Source organism: Ursus maritimus, unplaced genomic scaffold, assembly GCF_017311325.1.
Source record: "Ursus maritimus isolate PB19 unplaced genomic scaffold, ASM1731132v1 scaffold_13, whole genome shotgun sequence".
Taxonomy (NCBI): Eukaryota; Metazoa; Chordata; class Mammalia; order Carnivora; family Ursidae; genus Ursus; species Ursus maritimus.
In genome coordinates, this window is record NW_024423675.1 from 22,360,957 (window position 1) to 22,388,214 (window position 27,258).

At 43.3% G+C, this 27,258-nt stretch overlaps 1 protein-coding gene across 3 annotated transcripts in view; it reads right to left on the reverse strand.

Annotated features, from left to right (window-relative positions):
* The window catches only part of FYN (FYN proto-oncogene, Src family tyrosine kinase), a 205,406-nt gene that overhangs the window by 113,879 nt on the left and 64,269 nt on the right, over nucleotides 1-27,258 (reverse strand). The gene's annotated exons all lie outside the window — the stretch shown is intronic.

Genomic DNA, 27,258 nt, shown 5'->3' on the forward strand with positions numbered 1-27,258 from the left:
TCTAGACTTCATTTTCTTATCTGTAAAATAGGGATTATTGTACTGACTTCCCAGGGTGGTTATGGAGATTAAATGAGATAAATTTAATGACACATAAATGTCACAGCAGGGCTTAAAACAGCATCTGGCACGCAGTAAACACCCAGTGCATGCAAGGAGCTATTATCTGTCTCCTAATCACCCAGGCCTGAAAACAAACATGGCCTTCCTCACCTCCTCGGTAAACCAAGGTCCCAGTCTGCCCTTCTAGTCCTGTGGAACTCACCGCCTTCTCTCCAACTTATCATCACACCAGCTGGCGTCACTCCTTGCAGAAACCAGTTTCCCAGCCCCGGGTTTCTTCCCGTCCAATCCTGCTCTCGTGGCTCTGCAAGGCATCCTTCCTAAATATAACTTCAAGCCTTGTGGAAACACCTTCCACTGCTTCCCGTGACCTACATTAGCTTGGGACCCCAGCTTCCCTCTGCTTTATCTCCACATCCTCCCACCAGAAGCTGTAGTGTCCAGTCACCTGTCCTGCCTGAGCCCGTGGGCATGCCAGTTCCTTCCCCGTGTGTCTCTGTTTCACAACTGCTGGTAGGAAGCCTACCCATTTTCTGAGGAAGGGCCTCTTTGTCCTTTTTGTCCCGTAGCAGTCTAGAGACATGTTTCTCAGAATAATGTTTTAAATGCTTGAAATTAATGCATGAAATGAACAGGATTCAAAAGAAGTATATTGATACACAGTTATCAAAATATATCACAAAATTGTGATGTGTTTCTTTCCATATTGAAGTAAGTTCCAGCAAAAGTCTAAAAATTACTGTAATTTGAAGTACTGTTGGGCATAAATGATATTTTATGATATCTATAACCATAATGTAATATGAAAATACCCATAATTTCCATTGGTGACAAAGAACTAATGCTACTTCGTAACAGAAGGAAATACTAGATTTTGGTTAAGGGTTAGTAAAAATAATTTTTTTCCCCATCCAAGTTCACAGAGCCCGGAATTCCATTCATGGACCCAGGTCATGAGCCCCTGCTTTTAGGCCTGGCTTAACTCTCTTCTTCTTCTTGAACCTTTTCTTTTCTTTTTTCTTTTTTTTTTTTTAAGATTTTATTTATTTATTTGAGAGAGAGAGAGAGAGAGCACAAGCAAGGTGGAGAGGCAGGGGGAGAGGGAGAAGCAGGCTCCCCACTGAGCAGGGAGCCCAACGTAGGGCTTGATCCCAGGACCCTGAGATCATGACCTGAGCTGAAGTCAGAGGCTTAACTGACTGAGCCACCCAGGCACCCCTTCTTGAGCTCTTTCTACCTTGATTTTCCCAATGGCTATGATCTTACTCCTCTTTTTCTCTCAAAATTTCTCATAATTTCTCAAAAATTATGTTTTATTTGATATAGATACTTGAAATACCCTTACTGTATCCTACTTTTTAGGCTGTAAGGGAAGGCGCTGTTTTTTTATTCCTCCCATAGCTAATAGCCTTTTGCCTCACAGCACACATAGCCGGGAAGGCATGCGGCCAGCACTGTTTGAATCGATCAGTGAGTCAAAGGGCTTTCTTGCCTGCCCCACACAGATCAGCTGATACGACAGATCTCCCGGGAACAGACCAGTGGTCCAGTCGGCCCGTCACGCAGGAGCTCCCTGTGTGACGCACGCACAATCCCTGCCTTCACGGAGCACCGAGTCTAGCAGCTTTCCCCACCTGGTGGAGAGTAGCTGGGAATCTCTCAACCTTTCAGGGCTTTTGCAAAGACAAGAAATATCCGGTGATTTCCTAAGTATGGGCACCTTGGGGACCTATGTAGGCAAGGCCAGTGAAGAGTTGCTTGGGCTTCCCATTGGTCTCATGGATGTGAGCCCGAGGTTCCAGTAGATGGAGCAGTAAAATGTCATCTTCCCTCCTCAGTGACACTGTCCTTGCACATGAGGTTGGGGATGACAACCCCACCAAAGACACTGTCTCAGGAAGGTCTACTTGACATCTGGCTGTGTATTTCACTCTGAGCCCCACTGGATCTATGATGGATCTGCCCCAGATGGACACTAGTCCTTTGGTCTTACCAGCTTTTCCTAAACAGCTGCAGCTCAGGACTCCTGTGTATCTTTTATTAAGAAAAATTTAAAAACAATAGAATAGGGGTGCCTGGCTAGTTCAGTCAGAAGAGCATATGATTCTTGATCTCAGGGTCATGGGTTTGAGACCCGCACTGGGTGTAGCGATCACTTAAATAAGTAAATAAACTTAAAAAAAAATAACAAAACAGTTCTTCCTTTTCAAATGATGAGAGCATAATGATTTTCTCCACCGATAATCACTGATAAAGGCATTGTGACCATTTGCTTTGGCATAAATCCACCACTGGCAGCATTTTTCATGTTCAACATCATACCAAGTGACTCTGAGGACAGTAGGGGTGTACTCTCTCTCCCCAAGAACTAAGACAGGTGACATAGTCACTCAGATCAAAGGCTGGGCTTGGCACACTCTTTTTAAACTGAAGGACATTTACATCCATCTCATTTGAATTTGGTTTTTTTTTGAGACACACTAGATATATGGTATTAAATAAGAAGAACTGAATGATAATGAAGAGGGCAACATGACCGTTTAATCTTTTCTTTCAAGAATTATGACATATATAGCCTCATAAATAAATAGTAAGATATTAATAGGCGTTCCTACACAACACATCGCCCTGCATGAACTTTTTGCTTCTACTACATATCATAGTCCCTGTGTGGCTCCTGGTTTAAAGGTTAACATTCTCATTACCACTGGGAACAAGTATCTCTAATACAGTTCTCATCTGCATGGGTCATTCCTTCGTCCTTCTTCCTAACAGATCCCCTATATCCCTTCAGCCACAGTGCCTCAGGGGCAGGTGACAGCACTCCCAGCTGGAAGGTAGGGACCTGAAGGGCCTAAAACTTTGTAGTGTGCCACCCAGCAATGTCAGCGTGACCTGGGAGCTTCTGAGAAATGTCAGCTTTGAGGCCCCAGCCCAAACCTACTGAATGAGAATCTATTTTACAAGATCCCCAGGTGATCTGTGTGTTCACAGGGTTTCAAGAGCACCGATCTAAGAGGAATGCATTCCTCCTGACAGTAATTGGCTTAAGATTAGGCATGTGACCCAATTCAGGTCAACAAGATGTGAAGAATGTTTTGCTGGGAGCTTCTTCTCATTCAGAGACAAATTCCCCCCTGCTGAATGTTGTGTGGGATATGATGCCTAGGATTTCTGTAGCTCCCTTGCTCCAGTCTAACGATAAAGCTGGCTCAGAGAGGAGGGCAAAGACAAAAAGTCCCAGTGAAGCAAAGCTGGGGTGACTGCATCAGGTGAACCCTGAAGTCTGTGGAACCAGTGCAGCTCCAGTAAATTTCTTATTGTTCAGGCCTCCTTGAGTTGGGTCTTCAATTATCTTCTGCTGGAAAGCATCTTTCCAGCGAATCAGTGCGCCGTAAAGCATTATAAAAAGAACAGAACATGGAGACACTGGGCTCTGCCACACGCCGAAGAGTCCAGACAAGTCAGTGCATTGAGAGACCAGAGCAACAGTTCAGAGACTTGTTTTGTTTGGGAAACTGACCCAGGCATATTTCTGGTTCTGACAACCCTTGTTCGCTTTGCGCATTTCCAAAAGCTTTCTAAATCAAGCCAGTTTAAATGATCAACCAGAGGAAGTGCTGAACACTTTCCAAATTATTTTAACCAGAGCGGTCAACAGTTGCTTTCCCCAGAAGCCACATGGATGTCATTTCCTGTAAAGACAATAGGAGACTAATTGCTCAGCCTCAGACTCCAGTAGGGAAGACAACCTGTAACATGTCATTACTGGCAGGGTAAATAAGGAAAAGCTTGAGGATCTCAGAATCTGCTTCTGGATCCACTCCAATAACTTGGGGAAAAGTAAAAAAGCACCAGCTGGTCTAGGAAAAGATTTGAGGGGCTAGCAACTTAGGTAGTCACCTCTAGCATTTTTCCATACACTGGTAGATATTAAAGACCTTCCTGAGGAAACCAAATAGACCCGCTCTTGTATAAAACCATGTATGACTCTGGGGTAACTGTGCTTCTTATACAGGAGTGATGTAGTCAAGAAGGGCTGGGTGTCTAAATGGACATCATCTCTTCTGTGTGTTACAGCTTCTTAGCCACAACAGGATATTTTGAGGATGGGTGTGCTGTGTCAGCTTGATGAAGAATGTACTATCATGAAGTGAAATTAGTTTGTTCTCCACAGAATGTTTCTTAGGTCTTTCTATCACCTCAGGTCTTTTTTTTTTCTCTTAAACCTTTTTGCTTTCTTATATGCTTCCAAAGCTCCAACCATCACCCCTTGTCATGAGTTTCAAACCACAACCCTAGATCTATCACCCATGCTCCCGGTTCCTCTGCTGCCTCCTGGGCATAAAGTACTTTGAAGGCAGGAACTTCGTTTTGGTCACTGCGATATTATCAGTGCTTGGCACAGGGGCTGGCGCTGAGGATCACATGTCTGTTGAATGACTGAGTGAGAGCCCTCACTCAGAGTCTTAGGATGGCTCACAGAAGTTCTTGCCACCACCTCCTAACTGGCCTCTCTCTGAGTTTGGTCTCTCCTTTCCCCACTCTATCGACACGCATGAAAACTCTGAATTACAGCTCTGATCATGTCGGTCCTAGAATGCCCCAGATGGGGTGACTTATCAGTACAGCCCTACATTTTCCAGGTGAGGCACTGCTCCCTCTGAGACCAGGAGACTTGCCTGTGGTCTTACAAAGAGCAGGTGGCAGAGACAGGATTTTAACCCAGTGGCTCTTGCTACCATGCCATTAGCTAGTTCGAAATCTTCAATGGTCTTTCAGTAGAATCTAGTACAGGGCTAAGTATGTAGGAGTCACTTCAAAAATATTTGTTAACTATCTGGATAAATGAATGGGTCTCTTTTGCATATACCAATGGTTTCAGTTTTTCTTCAAGTGGAATACTCTTTAAAGAATGGTAATTCCCCAGTACACAAAACGGAGAAGAGAGGAGCTGCTCTGGACCTCGGCCCCTGCAGTGCTTCTGAGCCACCTCCTAGGAACCTCAGGGCTTGGTGACACTGCAAAAAACCAATGACTTACGTAAACTCAAACTCTTCAGCTTTGTACTCAACGCCACCCATTATTATTCCAAACCCACCTCAACCTTGTCTTCCATTTTTTCTCCTCCTTCATGCTTCGTCTTACGAAAGCACGTGCTGTTCCTGGCACTTGCCCCTCCCTAGGCCTTCATGTGCCCTGTTTCTTCCCTCCTAGGTGCTCTTACCTCCACCTGCAAGAATAGAGAACCAACTTGTCCCTCTGGCCCAACTCTAACATAAATCCCTCCCTGAAGTTCTTGCCTAATTTCTCCCACTGGAATTAATCTCATTCTATTTGTACCTCTATTATAGAACTTACCATACCATCTGCTTCAAGGGAAAAAGCCAGCTCCTTGAGGGTAGGAACCTACTCTAAATTTATCTTTCAACCACTGGCACCTTGCCTGGCCCAATGCCTTGCAAAGAAGAGGCACTTCTGGCCATTTCGTTACATTCAAAGGGCATTATCCTTTTTGGTTTACCTTTATAACCAAATTCCATTAAGTTCTGTAATGGGGATTCCAAGTCTTCCTATAGACAATAAGGGCTGACTGATAAAGCCAGCACACACTTGTGTGGAGCCCACTTGCTAAGAAACAGCTGTGGGAATCTTTGCTGAGTCTTATTTTCAAAAGCAGGGGCAGGGAGAGTGACTTCCCCTCCCCTCCATAGCTCTCCTGTGGCTACGGCTGTCCTGCACGGCGTGAGGTACAGGCAGCTTGTGCACAAAGGTAACAATAGATTTAAAATACAGTCCTGATCCCTCCATGCTACCATATTCTCTGTGAGTCTAAAGTCAATTGTCTGAAAAATTAAAGCGTTCCAAATGGTGGGATAATGCATTAAACAAGCCAGCACACAAAGCCCAAGCGCAAGGGAGGAGGATGGGAACCAGAACACACAGGGTTCCCTAGGAAACCAAGCCCACTTTATGACTGACTATAGCCTTCGTTCCTTTTGGGGGAGGAGGGAGGGTGCTCTGAGAAGGCACCACTGACCCATCTGCTTTCCCTGCCTGCGAGGCCCTATTTCTTCTGGCTTCATGCTAAGTTATGAAGACTCGAGCGAGGCTTGGTTGTCGCTTGTTTTATTATTTGCTGGAGGGGGAGTAAAGAGCAGAAGAAAAGAGAAGGAAGAGAGAAGGACAGAAAAAGAGATAAGCACAGAAGGCACTCGGCCAGAGAAAGAAATTACTGACCACAGAATAAGAATGCAGGAAGGTAGAACGACAAAAGGCCAGCTCAGGGAACCAGAGTCTCACTGTGAGCAGGGCACCACCAAAGCGGCACATAAGTTTATCCTCAGCTGCCCAAGAGGCCAGCTCTCAAGTCAGACAGACAGGTATATATTTTGGGTTCCCTGGCACAAATGGTTGGACTGAGTCTTACAAAGGGGTGGCTGGAGGGGTTGGGTGAGGCTTTAGGGCTCCCCTGCGCCCCTGTAAGCCCCATCAGCCCCGAGCATGAATAATAATGATATAATTTCTAATAATAATAATAATAATAATAATAATAAATTATTAAGTTTAAACTGTTGGGCTGAAGATGCCCAGTTTATTTGGGGGAAGAAATGAAATGCCACTGGAATAACTAATTAGTTGACTGTCAGAAGGAAAAATAAAGATTCAGCTTCTATAAGACTCATGAGCATGAAGTATATATTTCTAACAATCATATCTTTTCTTAAATGAGTTACAGAATGAACAATGAGTTTCTGTCAGGTGATCATATCACTTATGTATCAGATAAAAAGAAAAGAAGCTGTTTTTGTAGTGCACTTGAGTTGTTTCTGACTTGTCCTTGTAAATGAAGCTATTTCTAGGGATCCGCAGTCCAGGGTCTGAACAGAAACACTGCTTTGCTATGATGCAGGTGCAGCCTCTGGACAAGTCCCTGAGCTCTCTTCCAGCCTGAATACTACTCCCAAGGCCCTCCAAACAGACATTCTGCAGTGACTCCTGGGACGGCCCATGGAATGCACGTGGTATCACAACGCTGCCAGGTTAATAATGATGTGTGCAGAGCCCCTGGAGTGTGTAGGCTGGCTACAATATTAGAATCCCAGAATCCTAAGGATGAATGAAATGTTAAAGAATATCCAGTCCGATAGTTTTAACGCTATATATTTTTTAAATATGAGGACCTTGTGAATTCATACATGTGTCATAGTTTCAAGGTTTATACTAAATGCCAATATTAAATGAAAGTAGAGTAGAACAGTCCTGGTTCAAAGGGGAAAGGACTCAAAATGCCACCACCTGGGCCATTCTCCTGGACCACCTGGCACTTTTGGGGAACCCTAATGTTCTAAGAACACTGAACATCCCAGATCTAGTTCCCTACACCCACCCAGGATCTGCATCTTGTCTTCATCTCTTCCAGCCCAAGCACAGGTTTGCCATGTGGTAATGTGGGTAACCAAACACCTGTACCTCTCCTCTACCAAGGGCCTATTCTACCCACCCCCAATGGCTTCACATTATGAATGATTTCACCTCTCATAAAAACTGCATTCCTAAGCGATAACTAATTTATTTGCCTAGTGAGACCTCAACTTGAAGTTTAGCCCTGCTGTGCTTGCTTAACTTGGGGAAATTCCTTGATAATGTAAAGTAGAAGTAGAAACCCAGTAGAAGCTTTTCTTCTCTTCCTCTGCTTCCTATGTCTTCAAAACAATCTCCATCAAAGAAATATCAAATACCTAGGAATAACTTCAACAAAGAATAAGTCCGACACAAAACACTGAAAGAAATTAAAGACCTAAATAAAAGAGGGTCATGCATGTAGGAGGACTGGAAGTCTCACTATTTTTAAGATGTCAGTTCTCCCCAGGTGCCTGGCTGGCTCAGTTGGAGAAGTGTGCGACTCTTGATCTCAGGGTCATGAGTTTGAGCCCCATGTTGAGTGTAGAGATTACTTGTTTTTTTTTTCTTTTGCAAAACATTACACAATTTTTTATTATTAAATGAGAAAATCTTATTTGTTACATTGTAGAGATTATTTAAATAAAAACGAAACTTGAAAAAAAAAAAAGATGTCAGTTTTCCCCCAAATTGCATCTTCAATGCAATTTCAAAAAAAAAAAAAAAGTTTTATTTTTTTCCTGGTGGAAACTGACAAGCAGATTCAAAAACTTATATGGGAATGCAAAATGCGAGGAGTCAAGATAATCTTGAAGGACAACAACAAGGCTGGAAGACTTACTCTATCAGATTCAAAATTCATTATAAAATAATAGTAATTAAGACAATGTGGTATTTGTTTAAGGATAAATAGGCCAATAGAACAAAAAAGGAGATCCCAAAATAGACCTACACAGATAGTCACCTAAATTATGACAAAGATGACACTGAAGTTCAATAAATGGTGTTGGGTTCACTGGATGTCGTGGCTAGAATTATGTGCCCCAGAAAGATACACTGAAGTCCTAACCGCCCCTCCCCCACTTGAAAAGTTGACCTTATTTGGAAATAGTGTCTTTGTAGGTGTAATTCATTAAAATGAGGCCATAGTGTATTAGGGTGGGGCCTAAATCCAATATGACTGGTATCCTTATAAGAAGGAAATTTAGACAGACAGGGAGACATGAGGGGAACAGGGTCATGTGCTAATGGACACAGAGATCCAATCAATGCAACTGTAAGCCAAGGAGTGCCAAGGATTTACTGGCTACCACCGGAAGCTAAGAAGATTCTTCCCTAGAGCCTTCAGAGAGAGCATGGTCCTGCTCACACCTTGATTTTGGACTTCTAGCCTCCAGAACTATGAAAGAACAAATTTCTGTGGTTTTAAGCCATCCACAGTTTGTGGTACTTTGTTACGGTAGTCCTAGCTGATAAACACATTGGGTATCCATATGAACAAAATTATTCTTAATCTCTACCTTATACCATGTAAAGGTCTATTCCACATGTATGGTAGATCTAAATGTGAAAGGTAAAATATACCTTAAGAAAACAGAGAATACCTTCACATTTTGCCAGAGGTGAAGATTTTTAAAAAACAGAACCGAAGAAAATGCTATTCACAAAGGGAAAATACGATAATTTGGAGTATATTAAAATTAAGCATCTCTTTGTCAAATGACATCAACAAAATCAAAAGGCATGCCCATGGCGGGAGATAACTGCAGTATTATATCCAGCAAAGAACTCTTGCAAATCTGTAAGGAGACGGTTGGCACCCAATAAAGAAATAGGCAAATACTCCAGAAGAAATTTTGCAAAAAAGGAAATCCAGATGGCCATTAAACAGATTAAAAGATGCTTTAGTCATCAAATAAAAGTAGAGTAAAATCACAATGCATTACCAATACACACCAACCAAATTGTCTAAAATGACAAAAACTACAAAGTGTTGGTGAGGCTATGGAGTAAACGGAACTCTCGTACCAATGTTGATGAGAGTAAGTTGATAAAGACACTGGACTACTGGCAGTATCTGAAAGCTGAACACACCCATAACTAATGGCCCAGGGTCTTGTCATCAAGGGATCTATCCTACAGAAATGTTACATATGCTCACCCACTGACATGTACAAGAATGTCCCTAGTAGCACTCTTTGTGATAGCCCCAAACAGGAAACGACATAAAAGCCCATGCAAATAGAAGAAGGGTTAAATACATTCTGGTGTGGTTATACAATAGTACATAGCAGCGAGAATGAACAAAGTGCAACTCATAACAACATGGAAGAATCTTCCAAATATAATGTTAAGGGGAACACAAGATTACAACAGTACAATTTTATTTATGCGAAGTTCAAAACAGACGAAATCGATGTTGTTAAAAATAATGCTATCAGTTACTTTTTGGTTGGAGTGGGGGTGGTTAAGGGACTGGGAGGGAGCCTAAGGGGCTTCGGGTATTTGGGTGACATTCTTTCTCCATCTGGCTGCTGTTTACACAGAAATGTTCACTTCATGAAAATTCAGTATCTGTGCACTTAATTTCTGTGCTCTTCTGTATGAATGTTACACTTCAATTAAAAAAAAAAAATCTTGGTGGTTAATGCAGTGAAACCAGAAACAAAACACGGCTCTTATACGTACTGAAAGAAGAAAGCAGAGCAATTATTTTAAGCAAGATAATTTAAAAATTTACTTTGCTAAAAGCTTAAAAAGTGCTATTTCATTAAACTGTGTTTTTTATTCACTTAAGAGGACTCTCATGCCAAAGCTATTTTATTATTATATGTTAGGATGGAATGAAGTGAACACAGTTTCAAAATAAAATAACACATTTTATCTGATTTCTTGAAGTGAAAATTTAGATATTAAGCCCAATCTTTCCATGTCAATTAAACAAAGTTTTCTGGGTCCTTGGTTTACAATCTGAAGATGGGAAAGCCCTGGGGATAAAGGAGTTTTCTCTCTGTGCACACAGGTACTCAACGTTTCCCTCCCAGAGTCACCCTGTGAGATCAGTCATTCCTGCCAATGGAAGCAACAGCAGTTCAGCTTGCTGTCACAACCTGGTCGTGGGTAAATGTACAGTTTCTACCTGACCGTCTGAAATACTGGAAATGACTCCCAGGACACCAATCCAGCCTTGGCCGACTTCTGTGGCTCTTTGGGTTCCTGCGACATCACAGGCGGAGTCCTGGCCTCCCTCAGAGCAGCCAGCATTAGAAGGATGGAGCGAGAATTCTGTCCCCTAGTCCTGGGTGCGGCTTAGCCTACATCTCCCGCTAGGCCCTCTCCCCCTTCTGGTCAGTGTTTGGTGAGGGGCGAGCTCATCATCATTAGACACGCGCTCCACACAACTGCTCCAGCTACCACTGAAATAAATCCCTTGGAGCATAGACACCAGATGGCCGGACTCTTGGCTTTCTCAGACAGCTTTGTTCTCTCAGACCCACTGGTAGGGAGATTTGTTTGGGTGCTTACAGGGCATCCTGAGGCTGTAGGCAGTCCCCACAGGAAGTGAGAGAAGGCCACAGCCACCATGGCCTACATGGTGAGCTGGGAAAGAAACTGTGTGAGGGGACCATGGAGGATGTGGGGCTGCTCTGAGGGCAACGTCACTCACCCTCACCCTGAGAAAAGCATGGGGACTGGAGCCCTGGAGCTGAGCTGCTACCCTCTATCAGCCTTGAGAAAACCTGGGCCTTTCTCTGGCTGCTACATTTCCCTAAATATCAACTTCCCAAAGGAGACTCCTTTTTAGATTCAAGCTCTGTTGTTTTTGTGTAGACTTTCTGTGCTAATTCTATTCCTAATTTTACTGCCTGACAATGATTTTCTGGGTGCTTTAAGAATGTTTCCACATCTCCAGTTAGGGTTTCCTCTGGTAAAAAACAAACAAACAAAAAACAACACTTGCTTTTTAGATAATTTTTAAAATCGCAACTACAGAGATTTTTCAGAATTTACAGGGACTGAGGAAAATCATCCAGGCCAAATTCCTTGAGAGCCTTTTAGCTAGATAATTTGGCTCTACCAGCCAGGGAAGGGGTAGGCAAATTACAGCCTGTGGGCCAGATCTGGCTCACAGCCTGCTTTTGCCACAGCCCATGAATTGAGAATAGTTTTTACATTTTAAAATTGTTGGAGGAAAAAAATCAAAAGAATATTTCATGACATGTGAAAATTATAAGAAATTCAAATTTCAGTGCTTATAAATGAAGTTGTATTGGAATACAGCCATACTCATTAGTTTACCTACTGTCTCTGGCTGCTGTCATGATACAACAGAGTTGTCTTGGCAAAGATCATTTGGCCCATAGAGTCAAAAATACTTACTATCTGGCTATTTACAGAAGTTTGCTAACTCCTAAGCTTAGGTGACTGTTACGTGTTTGCAGAAGGTTGTCCCCTCTGATCTTCTTACTCTCCCATACATGTTTTCAGCCTCTGAGGCTGTCTCTACAGTCAAAGGCAAGTCCTAATGCTGGTGCTAATTTCACACTAACCAACACAACCCACTAGAGAAGTGCCTTTCAATGGTCTGGTAATCAATCTAGTGGGCTGCAAAAATCTGAGTTGGTTGTGCCCAGCATTTTCTTTGATAACATAAAAGAGAAAAAAATCAAGGGCATTGCTAGGGACTGGATTATGTCCCCCTTGCCAATTCATATGGTGAAGTCCTAACCCCCAGCACCTCAGAATGTAACTGTGTTTGGAGACAGGGCCTTTAAAGAGGCAATTAATGTAAAACGAGGTCCCAGGGTGGGCCCTAATCCAACATGACTGGTGTCCTTATAGGGGGAGATTAAGATATGCACAGAAGAGCGGCCATGTGAGGGACAAAGGGCAGAGAGGGCCATCTGCAAGCCAAGGAGAGAGGCCTCAGAAGAAATCAACCATGCTGACACCTTGATCTTGGACCCCTAGGCTCCAGAACTGTGAGAAAATACATTTCTGTCATTTATGCCACTCAGCTGTGGTCCACTTTGTTATTGTACTGCTAGCAAACTAATATAGGCATCATACTAACATTATTTGGTGAAATTTTCTTTTTCAGCCACATATGCATGTGATATGGTTGTAATGTAAAAATGTATTAAATACTGTGTGTTAGATCAAAAATAAATTCACGAATACTACACGGGGGAGAGAGATACACATGCCAGGTGCAAAATGACAGAGGGACGCTCTAACTGAACCAAGACAAAACAGGGGAGAAGAACGCTTGCTGACCGCGTTATTTCCTTCTCACAGTGGCCCTGTGCGTGGCTTATGCTGTATGTCTTCAGCCGAAAAAGAAACTTCAGCCGAAAAAGCGCAGGGAAGTTAACTGCCTCCCACAGGTGGCAGGGCCAGGTCTGACTGCAAAGCTTATGGTGTATTTTTCCTCATCATGAATCAGTTTGTACTTCTAAGTCCCTGAGATTAGGCTGTAGTTTGACAATACTAAGGGATCAAAAGAAAGGGGAAAACATTTGTAAAAGTAAAAATAGCTAGCACTTACCAAACACTCCCTATGTGCCAGGTGCTGTGCTATACTTTACATAAATGACCTCACTCCATCCTCATCAACAACCCACAGGGTAGGTTCTGTTAACCACGATTTTCAGCTAAGGAAGTCTGGAAAAAATTAATTACCTTGCCCAAGGTTACAAAGCTGGTAAACTGCAGACCCAGGATTTGAACTCTCATTGGTCTGATATTAGAGCTAGAACTCTTGCCTACCACAATCTCTCCTTTGACCTGACTATACTTATTGTCAACCCAAGTATATAACTGTTTGCTGGTAGTTTCCACCTGAAGAAAAAAGAGGCACACTTTTTGTTCATAAATCCAATAAAAAACCAGCTGAACACATACCCCAGGCCAGGCCCTGTTCTGAGAGGTAGGGATACAATAATGAACAAAACAGAATTCTTGCCATCATGGTGACTATCTGGATAAAACTTTAATAATAAAACCATATCGTGGTGATTGAAATCACCTCGTGTGTGTCATGAGGAGTAAGATTCAGGTGTGTTAAAGGTACAGGCTAATGAAACTGAAGAAACTGTAGAAAACATAGGAAGGTGGGTAAGGTCTACTAGAATTTCTGGTAATTTTATTTAATATCTATCTTCTATCCAGGTTTACTTATCATGAGGGCCTGTTGAGTCTCCAAGATGACTGGAAATTTTTCAATGGCAGGGGCTACGTCATACTTTAAAATAATCCCCTTAATGCTTGGCACAGTGCACAGTAGTTTGAATTTATTTACTTATTTTTAAGTTGTTTTCAAGAGAGATATATGGAGGTTACTCAAGGACTTTCAAGTGAGATGTAATGACAAGATTCAGACAGTCCTTGGGAAGTCCCAAGAGGATAGATAGATCCTGTCGCATGGCATCAACCATGTGAGCAAAGAACTAAACATCCAATGGGAAGAATTTTAGCTAAATCAAATGAGATACCAGTACAATGGTTAAGAAATTATAATGAGTGCCTGGTCATGAGAGTATGAGAAAAAAGTATTCTGAGTGAAAGGAAACCAGGGGGTGGAGTGTTAAGAATTTTAATATATTTGTGGCAAGTATTTTTCCTATGGTTCTTTTTGTCTTTATTTAGGATTTTACATGTATAGAAACTTCATATTTTTAGTCAAGTCTATTGATTCTTTCATTAAGAAAGAATCAAGGAGATAAGCAAATATTTAGATACCAGAATGTTTACTACATGTTATTTATAATATCAAATATGAGAAAATTTAATTGCATCGTAATACAGTGGTGAATGTTTAATTATGTTTCTTCACACAATGGAAAACCCCATAGTCATTATTTAATTACATTAGAAAATGATCATAATTTACTATTAAGTAAAATCAGAATCAAAACCTTATGTATGTATATATGGTACACATCCCTGACATAAAGGAGGGGAAATAAACACGGAGCTTAACATTATTATCTTAATAGAGTGTGATTAAGAGATGTTTTAATTTTCTTTTTTACAGCTCACTGAATTTTCTATAATGAGTATATATTTTAAAGTCAGGAAAAAATAACCATTAAAAATAATCTTAAAGAGAAAGTTTGCATATGGTACCCTCATTGTGCACCTCTGACTCGCTGACGGTCTTGGCTGTGCCAGAGGCCTTTGACCACACTGACACATATGGCTAATTCTAGTAATGTTATTTAAAAAAGAAAAAAAAATTAAAAATATATATTTTTAAAACTTACCTGCAAAGAGGTTTCAAAATAGATTTGGCAGTGGCCAGGGCAGTTACAAGGATGTGATGATGAATTATAATGAATTACTTGGCTGTGACAATACTTTCATTCAACAAGCATTTATTGAGTGCCTGTCATGCTCCAAGTACTCTGCTGGGTACTGAAGGGTCAAGTTGGGTCTCTGGGAACAAGTGATCCATCAGGCTGACACTGGGCCTACACACCCCGACTCTAGCTAAGATCCAGCAGCAGGCAGGTCTGGGCAGTAATCGTGCAGGCCTGCCATCAATCCTCCCACCTCTTTTGGGCCAGGATCTGTGGCCCTGAGAAAGGCTGGCTTCACCTCCCCAGCGCCAGCCATCTCATTTGTAAAACAAGAATAATCCTGACCCAGTTCCCAGTGCTGTGGTGAAGAATAAGTAAAAAGCATTCTGGGCTTGTTTCTATCTGTTCAGTGCCAGATAGATTCCACCTGTTAATAGCCAGCATTGCTTCCTTCCTTTGGAAACTGTGTATTTATTCTTTTTAAAAAAGGGGGGGGGGTGGTTGGAACTGAGGTTCAGTGATTAAAGGCATGTTCTGTATTCTTCTTCCTCAGAATATCCAGATGAATAATTACAGAAATGAAAACTTGTTTCTCAACCTCCGACAAAAGCAGAGGAAACTCAAAGTTCTTGCGAAGTCTGATGACATTCCAAGGACAGAACTAGGCGAGATGCTGCCAGTCTTTAGGGAAATAATTCAATTATAACAGCACTTCAAAGCCTAATAAAATTAACTTACAGTTTTTCATCTCCACCTGTTAGGTAGGATGATATTCCAAAGAGCAACATTTAAAAACAAACAAGTGTTAATCCAAGTGTTTTAAAATTTTAACATTTCTAAGAAAGATTAAGGGGCACTGAAAGGATACCGTGCGTTATGCCCAAATCAGACATAAATATGAAAATACCTCCTCTCTAACCGAAACTGAACTCATTTTCCAAACATTGGGAATATTTGTGTAATAAGGCGCTATTACAGGCAGAAGAGGTAGGGAAGGCGCAGGGAAGACAGAAGGAGAAACACACGGACCCCAAAATGGGGCAAATCAGGAGAGAAGTCTCCCTCGATCGGCTGTTACAGTGAATACGTACGCATTGTAGAAAAACATGCAGCAAGAAAGTGCAGCGCTAACACCCAGTATTTGCATTTTACCTAAAAGGTGAAGGGTATTTTCAAGTTGTTTCTACAATGTCTTCCAATTCTTTGTGGTTCTTCTACCCTAGTAAGGATTGGTAAATGGAGGGTTTCAACAGCTTTACACGTATCTGGACTGACTCCCCCCACCTCTCCAGTGTTCATTTCAGAGATGTCACCTGTCTATCCCCACACCAATAGCTCAGGTGAAGCAAAAACCTCTATTTACTTTTCTCTGTCCTGCGGGTGACAATGGGTATGGTCCCCTTCCCATTGTTCTGGTGCCTTCTCCAGTGTTGTGAGGCTGAGTCCCAAACGCTCCAGCAGCCCCCGGATGGAGGGAAGAGTGCAGGAGCAGCAGCCACAAGGCTCGATCTCTGACACTGACACCGCCTACCTCGGACAAAGCTCGCAACTTTCAGCCTGGGTGGGGCAGGACTGTACGGCTGGCAACGTCATTTAGTCTGAAGGACTTGGGCACGCTATGATGATATATTCAGTAATTGCTCTACTTTTTAAAAAGGAGTTGTAAAAATCCTATTTAAAATGCTTGCTGATGCCCTGTGGGTATGAGTCACTTTGTAAAGCAGGATCAAAATGGATCTTCTGTTACGGGCTCCTGCCGGTTCTTTGATTCTAAACAATTTTATAAATGTTAATGGGAGTTACGCACACATCAATGAGAGAATAAATTCCTTGGGTTTAGTGGCGCTTCAATTAATGATTTATAATAAGCAACGTAAAATGCTTTCTAATTTTTTCCCAAGTAATGACACACTACCCCAGAAGAGCTCAAAATTAGGCCCAGGTCTCACCCTGGGGTGGGGAAGACTGAGGTGGGGGTGTGGCAGAAAGAAGGCTCTCCAGCTGGTCGGAGGCCTGCCCGAGGCTCTGCAGGAGAAGTCCTCGGTGCAGTGCAGTGCGTGGGAGGCATAGCAGGAAGGACAGACACAACTCGCCCAAGGGATGATGAACGTGATGAAGGGAGGAAGAGAAAACTCACAAGGAGCGAGCCTGACGCAGAAGGAATTTACTATAATCTAAAATGGGAATGACTGCAGCCCTGCTTCTTAAATCTGTCACGGGATCATTCCGTTTTTTTCAGAGCATAAGTTAATACTATTCGTTGACTTCCAAAAATATCCACCAAGAAGAAAATGGGAATTTCAGTTCCAGGGATGATGCAGCAGGATTCCTAATGAATAGGTTAGTTTGCAGTGACACAAAGCTCTGCCTTGAATTTCTGGAAACCCAGCTTCCAACTTAACCCTCTCTTGCCCAGGCCTTCCAGTCTCTCCTCACCCACCTTGGGAAACCAGGTGTGGATGACTGATACCCTGTGAGGATGGGGTGGGATGCCAGGGGCACCGCAGCAGAGACAAGTGTAAATTACAAATGCCTAAATTCTATCATTTGGGAGAAGAACAGATTAAAATTTTCATCTAAGAGTCTCCTTGTTGTTTGCTGTTTCATACTTAATCACCTTATACCTCCTTTCAATTTTATCCTAATGCTGCACAGATGCTGAGAAGACCTCTGCCAACAAATAAGACCCCACGACATCGAAGACCAGACGCACGGGGCATCTGCTCTTAGCCACTGAAAATCTGGTGTAACAGCTGAGAGATGTGGAAGCACTATGTGCATCACTCGTACAGCTGCTGTGGCCAAGCGACCCTCCAGCCTCTGGCAGCAACAGGGCAGCACCGATTCTCTGGCTCAGCAGTCACCTCCCATTCGGCCGATTTTGGAGCACTGCGGACTTTAAGGGTTTTGTGTTTAGACATTCCAGTGTAAACCACTTCCAAAATAACCAAGGCAGGGGTCCATACACTGTGTGCCTTATTTGCAGGATTAGATAGTTTTGCAAGGGAGTTCTTCCTGTACTATCTGCCTACATGGAATACCACGAAAACAGAATTCGGAAATCGTTACGATGTGTAGTTTAACTGAACAGATATTTATACAGAGAGAAATCTGCTGGCTAGGGAAATGAATACCAAAATTCAACAGAACTTCTATACCAGCCACTCAGACATACCTGGGAATGGCATCATTCATTCTAGCAATTATCAGGAAACTGAGGGGTCTCTTCCAGTGGTCCAGATCATACTAGGAAACATGAACCAATTACACAAATAGCAAGGGAAGAGAACAAAGTATCCAAAACCATGTTAGCCTTCAAGACATCTCAGCTATATCCACATGCCAAGTTGACTTACTAACGCAATACTTAACCACTGACTATTTGCCAAGATCAATGCAGAGTGGGTTTTGAAGAAACTGGGTAAAACTCCTTGATTTCCCAACCATACATGTTTTTCTTGGCTAGGGAACTATAAAATTTTGGACCAGAAGATGACCAAAATCCAGCTGAAGTTTTTCTAAGTGAGAAAAGTGACAACTAAGTAGTCTAACTGTTTACCCACTTTTCTCCAGAAAAAGGCCCCATCCGCTTTGGGAACTGTTTCCCGGATCCCCATCTGCCTCAAAACAGCAAGTTCCCACTGACCTTTGGAGGCCACTGGGAGTTCCAAGGGCATGGTGCTGCTTCGTCCTCTGAGTGCTGCTCTGGGCTAATTTGTAGTTTTTTGGATTTTCCAAATCAGGTACCTTTCAGGGATACATATTTATCTGGCTCTTTTAAAAGTATGAATTCAATCAGCTTAAATATTTGGGCTTCATTAAAAAAATTTTCTTTCCCAAACTATGCTGCTTCTGTGGCTTGACTCTCCAAGTGAGGTTCCTTTCACCCAATGGATCATTTTCGGAAGTCACCAAGTAACATTAATAAACGTTCAAGAGGCTTTCTTACTCTCAAGCTACCCTGAATTGAGGACCACAGTCTGCAAAGCCCATTGGCTCCTGGCCAGTTTCATCCTGTTCTCCGATCAGCACATGGTCAAGTATGATTCCTGTGAACATCAGGGAAGGAAGTAACGCCCTCCACGATGTTTTCGGCAGGCGTGGGTGTGGGTGGTGGAGGCCACGGAGGCAGAGGGCAAAGGAAGAACCTGAGGAACAGGTGCCTCTGTCGACAGCTCTATGGTCTGTGTTTAACACTATCGCTCCCGAGATAATACAGCAACAGTCTGCCGAAGATAATTTCCTTTCTGCAGCAAACAGTGCAAACTGTTGCATTACCTGAAGAAATAATCTGTGGAGAAGCGTGTGGAATTTCAGCTTCCCAGAGAAGCCATGCGACATTAATGTGAGATATTCTGCTTTCCAAGAAAACATCGCAAACATCCACCATGTCAGGAATGGGGCAAACCACATGAGTAGAGAAGAAGAAAAGCATCTTCTTCCCATAAATGACCTTCTCCCCTCTAAATAGTTTCCCACGTGCTAATTTACTGAGAGGATAAGACAGTGTGGACACAGCTATGGGTTCACTAAAGTACTCCTATCCTCAAATCCATAGTTTACATCAAAAGCTGCTAAAGTAAACAAAATAAACTTAAAAAGAACATTTAATTTCCGCATGTTTAAAAGCCAGGAAAAGGCACAGTGGTCCTGAAAATATAGGAAGGCCATGCTTAAGTATTCAGAAGAAAAACAGGGTCAAGTCAGGCTTTAGGTAACATCTACACCTCCTGTTATCATAAAACTCTCAGTCCCTGGAGGAACTGGATGCAGGTGATGGTTTCTCCAAGTCAGAAGAACCCTCCCCTTTCCACTCTACCCCGAGCATTTCTTTCTTCCCAACTGGGCACTGTGGAGGGCCCCGAAGAGCTCACACGCAGGCTTCCGCTGACTAGTCCCCTGCCACATTTCAGTCCTAAATAGGAATGAAGACTACATTGCAAAATCACTGATACTTATTTTTTAAAAGATTTGTTTGAGAGAGAACAAGAGAAGGCGAGAGAACGTGCACGAGTGGGGGTAGGGGCAGAAGGAGAACCAGACTCCTCACTGAGCGGGGAACGCCATGCGGGGCTCGATCCCAGTACCCCAAGATCATGACCTGAGCCAAAAGCAGACACTTAACTGACTGAGCCACCCAGGCGCCTCATGGATACATATTTTTAAGCCAGAAGGAGACACAACTTTAGGTTTTTCTTTCATGCTACCGAGTAGCCAGATTTTGGAAACATAGACAACTGCCCCAAATAGCACCTAATGCGATGAATGGCAAAACCTGGATGTTTCTGGTCCCTGGTTTTTGTTAACTGGGGTCTAAAATATAACCCAGTCTCTTGGTAATAAGGGGCTACCGAGGAGGTTCTTACACCAACAGAAAAGAAAATGAGGACAGTGACTCATAAGCAGAGTGTAATCCCTCCCGCCAGGTTGGCCCAAATGCGGAGAGCATATAGAGCCTCGCTTGCGTGGAAACTCGGAGGGCTGGATGAGAGTCTGCTGTGTCAGCACCATGTAGTGGAAAGAACCCGGGGGGACTTAAGAAACCCGAGTCTACTACCAGCTTCACTGATGCTGTTTTTCTGTGACTGAGTGGTCGCTTCACCTTTCCGTCCTCTACTTCCTCTGAGGAAGGATAGACCAGGTGACTCCTAGGTTCCTTCCAGGCCTCTGCTCCAACCCCACCTGCGCGTTCACTTCCTGGAATCTCTGTCCTCCCAGCTCTCCGGGTCTTTTGGAAGGGCCTCTCAGACAGCGGAGCCCTCTGCCAGCCTCACCTCCCCCCAGGGCCCTCTCTGTCACCGAGATTAACACCAAAGTGTGTTTGTGAGCCTGCTGTCTAGTGCTACAATGCGTTCTCATGGTTGGTCTGGGGTTGGGGACACCAGCTTCTGGAGGCTTTTCCACCAGTCAAGAGGCTATAAACCACAATCCCTCTGAGACTCGGCTTTCCCATCACTGAAGTGGGGCCAACAACATCTTTCTCACAGAACTGTTGAATGTCAGGCGCTCAGCCGTTCTGAACAGTGCCAGATAAAATTCAGAACACCCACTTAAATCTGAATTTTGGATAATCTGGACAGACTTATACTTAAAAAATTACTGTTTCTTTGAAATTCAAATTTAGTTAGGCGTACTCTATTTTTTTTATTTGCTAAATTTGGCAACCCCATATATGATAGATGGTGCTGTTGGTGATGTTAGGTACCAAAACAGCCTTACACAAAACAAAACCACTGCTGGCCTGACTTCTGGGCCTTAGGAGAAAGACTCTATGTGGTTAAGGTTCTTTCCCCCTAATCTTCTCACCGTTCCTAAGCTACTCCTTCTAGTCCTGCTATTGGCTTTATATCACTACACGGCCTACCTGGGTCTCTCCCGGGGACCCAAATTGTCTACTGACCACTTTCAATCACACTCCCCTTCCCCCTGGCTGGGAAATCTGATCCAATGAATTCACGTACATGTGTCACTGATCATGAGTCATCAACCTCCTCTGAAGCAACTTTTTTCTTTTTAAAGGTCACTTATAACCCCAAATTAAAATGACTGAATTGTAGGCCATCAAAAAATTGAAGTGAAAAAAAAGTAGGTTGTGTGGGGGAAAAAAAAAAGCATGGTGGGGGTTGGAGGAGGGCTGGCCCCATCTCATGGCAGTTCCTCTAAAATGTTTCTGCTTCTTCTAGCCTTTTCCTTTTGTCTTCTGAGCCCACAGCAGCTCTCGTAGTAGCTGAAGACGCTGTGGATTAGGGGCAAATGGAAGGGTGAAGTGGAATGGGGTGAAGCAGGAAATGGGGGTCTGTCTCCTAGGACACTGGTCCCCACACTGCCCCGGCCTGCAGCCACCCTCCCAGTCACCAATGCAGGTCCTGGGGGCCCCTATCATATCTAATTCAGTCAGACTGTGGAAAACACAAACTCTGACCAGCCTTTCTTCTTTTGAGCACCGTGTGTTTAGAGATGAAACCGTACTGCACACACTTATTAACTCCTGGCTCCTGAGTGCTGGCCAAAGTAACTCCAGGGGCCTTAGGAGCCACCTCTCTCTCTCTCCAGAGCACATGAGTCTAGATGGCTCTGAGAGCTAACCTGGAGTGGCAAGGGGTGGCTTGAGGTGGTGGGACACATTTCAGTCAGAATTGCCCAAGCACTTCCAAGTGGGTCAACTGAATTCCTACTGGCCCAGCTAGGCCCTCCCGGAAAGGATCTCTGCTCCTAGGCTGTTCTATCCAAGATGACCTTTTATTTTAATCCCCACAACCCGTCAGCTAAAAGCACTTCGCCAAACCATTAAAAGGAAAAGGCTTAAAACGAACGAAATGGCAAAATATTATATAACAGATAATTTATTATCCTTCTCTAGCCATTACCTCTCAGCGGAATACCCCTCACTCAACCTTTTGGGAAGACAGAAATGCTACGTGTCCTGGCTCACTATTCAGGTAAGATGAATTACTGCTTAACTTGGGACTAAGAAATTCTCTTATAATTTTGCAAGGCCCATTGCAGGGTAGATGGAGGCATCTGGGGTCTGCCCCACTGACTCAGCAGAATACACTTTGTAATTATCTTTACATCTTTGTAACTGCCCCGAGATTAGGGATGCAAATTTTTTAAGATAGCAAGAGTTCTGGTGGGGACAGTGGTTGGAGTGGAGGTGGGGAGTAACACTGAGAATCTCACATGTCCCAACAGCTTAACTAGGAGAAACAAACCACTTGGTCCAAGCAGGATTTGAACCTGTGTCTTCTCCCCATTGTCCACAATACCATTTTATTCCAGGTCTTGAGCCCTGACCTCACTTTTCAGCGAATGCTGACGCTTTTTCAGAGTGTGGTCACCCATGGGGACTGACTAAGCATTTCATGGGCTGATAAGTAACAAGTGCTCTCCTGAGGGACTTACTGTAACAGAGGATTTAGAACTTTTTTGCAGGAAGCGTCCAGTATTTACAGAATTACATTTCGTATCTTGAGTGACACTTTGGTAGTCAACAAGATTTTTTCCTTAACAGATGATGGTGAGGAACTCCGTGACACAACAGACACAAGGCTCTCCTCCTGGATAATAGGCAATGGTCTCTTCCTTTCCAAATCTTGCACAGGAACCAGGAGTCTGGCCATTCCGGCTAATGCATCACTTCACCGTTAACAAGGAGTTAAGAGAGTAGTTATTCTCCTCTTTGAGGTTTAGTTTTCTTTTCTTTCTCATTAAACTGTATTTTTCAGGAGAATTTGTATTTACAACCATCAGGTGTTTTTCTCGCTTACGTCCAGGTAACAGTGAAACATGGCTCCAAAGGCCTTGTGCCCTTGAACCAGTTATCTATTCAGGAGGCCATATGGGTTTGGGGTATTATAAATTATCATATTCTGTGTCTAGTGGGTCAAAAATTACAAGGGCCTTGGAGCCATCCTCAGCACCCCAAAGCCAGGAGTTGGAGGAGTGGGGCCCAGGAACCTGCATTTTCACAACCTCCTCAGGTGATCTTGAAGCAGCCTTAAGTTTGGGGGCTATTCTAGTATACAGCACATTGCTATTAAAGCTAAGGTCAGAGGTCAGTCCGTTTGGAACAGTCAAGGTTCCAGCAGGAAACAGGCGACATTCTCAAATTATGATAATTTGAAGGGAATTTAATAAAGGGGCTATTTATAAAGAGGTGGGTGGGGTGCGGAAAGCCACAAGGCCTAGTATAGTCCCCTGGGCTAATAACATGGGGGAATTGAGTAGGGCAGGCTCTGTCACACCCCAAGGCTGAAAGGGCAAGATGAGAGGGTGGCTACCTGAACCTGGGACAGAAATGCTGGTTGGACAGCACTGCCTGACAGCAGCTGTGACCACCCTTGAAGAGCCAGTGCCTGAGAAACCCCACAGAAAATAAGGATCCTGACCTCACTTCCACCCTCCAGGCTCAGGTGCCCCCCTTGCTGAACCCAACTGGGAACCAGAGGCAATGGAGCCCACCAAAGCAGTGCACAGAAGTCAATTTTGGGGGGCACAGAGCAGGGCGGAAGATGCCTAGTAAGATACCACTACAGAAACCTAGCGAAAGTGTACCAGGGCGTGTCAAGCCTTCACCACTGTCACAGATGGCAGCAGTCCGCCTGCAAATGCCGGGCATCTATGCTTCTGCCATCCCCACTCCTGAAAGCCCCTGATGGGGTTGATAATTACAGGAAGGACACAACTTTGTCCAGGAAAGTATTTCAAAAATAAATTCACCAATGTACCTATCAAATACCTACTGAGCAATGACTCCATGAAAGACATGATATTCCACACTTCAGTAGTAAAGGTCTAGGTTTTCTTTATGTTGAGCTCAATAGGGCTACTGCTGAGAGACGTGTTCATAGGGTTTAGCAACAGCAACTGTTGCTGTTTCCTAAAAAAAAAATTTCTGTGTGTGTGTGTATTACAGAAAAGGAAAATATCTCAGATTTTTAAAGTGAAAAACTGAACTTTTGCATGTACCCATAGCTTATAGCAAAAGTGACTTTTCCCTCCTTTTAACATATGTGACTTTCCAACTGGGTTTTACCTGCATGTGAGCATGCGGTTACACACAGAATGTGAGGTCGGGTGGCCTGAAACAAATGGGGTGAGGAATGATTTATTCCATCCTTCGACTTCGACCCACCTACTGTTGGTTCTGTGGAAGTTAAGTTCTCAGGAGGCATCATGTGTAATCATCATCTACTACGGTCACCTTCACTGGGTGCTCAATAAATGGGTTTTCAGTCTCACTGTCTCCACAGTGACCTGGTTCACCGGCCTCCGTGAAGGAAACAGTCTCCTCAGTTCTCTGGGTTAGCCATGTGGTGCAGCGGTATCTGCCGCCAGGGACGCCCCAGGCGCCTTCAGAGGCACAGCACAGAATTACAGAATGAAAACCTGACTCCTTTTTCAGTGCTTTTCAAGTCTTCTCAAACACAGAAGTCTCGGCTGGATGCTGCATGTCTACAACAGCTCTCCTCTGTAACACCTGCCAAGGCCCCTCCTTCCCTGGAGTGGTGTGGCCTTAGGCCCTACTCTGATTTCACTTATTTATTTTCATGATGATCATTTATTTGTAACAAATGATATTGGTTTCTCTACTTGAGAAGGTCACACAGCCTCCTTTTAAAATAAGTTTGGTTTAGTATAAAAAATTAAGGGCTATTATGTAAGTAATGCAGGTGGTACACAGATATGAAGACAAGACAGGTGGTATACAAATGACTAGAGTCTGGGAAACACTGATCGAATGCCAAGTATACCTCGTGAGTCAGAGAGACCTAGGTTTAGCTCTAACTGCCATCCAATAGCAATAATGACTAATTTTATTGCCTTGTAAACAATTCTTTCACTGAAGGTAGCAGTTCTGGTCAGAGGGTTGCAGCTCAAAGAGAGTAATAAAAATTTAGTAAAATTGCTTTGTAATCCGAATCCTATCATGTTCTTAACAGAGATGCCTGTGATAAATATTAAACATTTATACAGTATACTACTGTAGGATGGAAATACGGCACAATAAATTATGAAGGGAGAGGAAAACAGCTAAGCGCTGCTCTCCTCATCAGGTCTGACAAGAGGGCCTTCAGCAGTCCCTGTAACGTGAGGAGAAAAACCTTCCCTCATTCACGTACGATTCACCCACCATATTCCAGGTCCATCCAGGCAGAATAAATTACAAAAGCTATCTGTCATGCTACGTGAATCCTTTTGATGTTTGGTAAAAATACTGCATATTCTGTGGTGCTGATCAGGGAAGACATGGCCAATGGTCCCTTCCTACACGAACTCTAAACTCTTAAGGCATTTTACTTCAGCCCCGTTTTGTTTCAAGTCAGCCAAACCCCAAATTCTAACCTCTTGAAAAATTTACATTTATGTTCATGTTCCTTTCAAGTCAAGACCTCAGGAAACATTAAATCAACCAATGTACGGTGCCTTTTTTCTCCCTACTATCATGAGGATGAGCAAGCTGAGTGCTGGGGTGCACTCACACCCACTTGTGCGTACACCTGCACACACACTTGCCCCCACCTGCAAACTCACCCTGCGGGTAGAGCCAGAAACTAATTCTGCCAGGCTCATTCCAGAAAGAGGTGTTTGAAACAAAGTGTGCTGTCCTTCTGAGCCCTTATTTACCCTTGCACTTTGCTAAATATCACACATCAGCAGACACTCTGGAGCTGGGGCGGAGCTGGGGCCCTTTCCCTATGCACTGTCTGCTGTTTACTTGTTTTAAAAATATTTCTACAATGCATCTATTGTTCTCCATTCACTATATAATTGTATGATACATTGGCAAACAACAGTTCCTCAATGAATAAAAGTGTGTTTACCAAAGAATAATTGGAGTTACTTGGCACAGGGACCAGACCTTGCCCAGCACCAGCTGATGTATGTTGCAAACATGCAGCCCTCAGCCTCCTGCCCTTGCTGGATGTGTAAGTAGTCAGTACTTGTTAATTCTGGGACCTCAGTTTTAGCCATGTAAGATAAAGGAATGCTATTTTATGCCGGATGATTTCATTTGTAGAATTTTTTAAATTAGTTGTTAGAATTATAGGAAATAAACAGACTTTAATTTTACTTAAATCCTAAAATTGAGATCCAAACAAAATGGTTTAAAACACACCATAATAGATAGTAGCTTATTTTTGGAGGGGAGGGGAAGGTTCCCAAAACAGCATTTCGACTTATAAATGTAAGTAGAGTGCATAGAGGGCAATAGGGATCAAGATGCCGCTATGCTCCTTATTCTAACAGAACCCAGTTTCATAAAGAGACTCGATGAGGACAAAGGGCAAGTACGGTTTTATGTTTCAGGACTCTCAAAATCGTATCTGTACCGTACATGTTTTTGGGTGTCTGCCCTATCCTTGTCCTGCTCTCTGGGAGTCCGTCCTGCCCATGGCTCAGCAGCAAACCATGTAACCATAGTCCTGCAACGCATGGTCGGACGGAAGTGTACAAATGAAATTACTGAGTATCAAAGAATAAAAGGAGCTCCCAGAGTAAATGCTACAGGGATGAGAGTAAGAATCATCAACTGAGGATTTGACGCTCTCAGAGGAAGAGACCGTTCTGAGGGCACTGCCACAGCCTGGTGGTAAGGAAGACTCATAAATGCCTCAGCAGATCCCAAGTGATTACTGAACAGCGCACACCAATGGTCACATGCGAAGTTTTCGGATAAGGAGGAGAAGGTCGTCACCCACATGCCACACATACATGTGGCACATGTGAGTCCTACTCAAGGTCACAACTGCTGCTTTGCTGTGACTCTCCTCTACAGTAATTTTTAAACGTTGTGGCAAGACACCAATGACTACCTCATCAGACAACACAAATATACGTATTTCAAATTTCTAGGAGGTAGAAGAAATGTCTGATACTGATGCTTTATGCATGCTCAAGGCCAGCTTTTAAATACACCATTCAGTGATAACATAATTTGCAACAATGAAGAGAAACTGGCAAAATCCACCTCTTGCCATTCAACTGA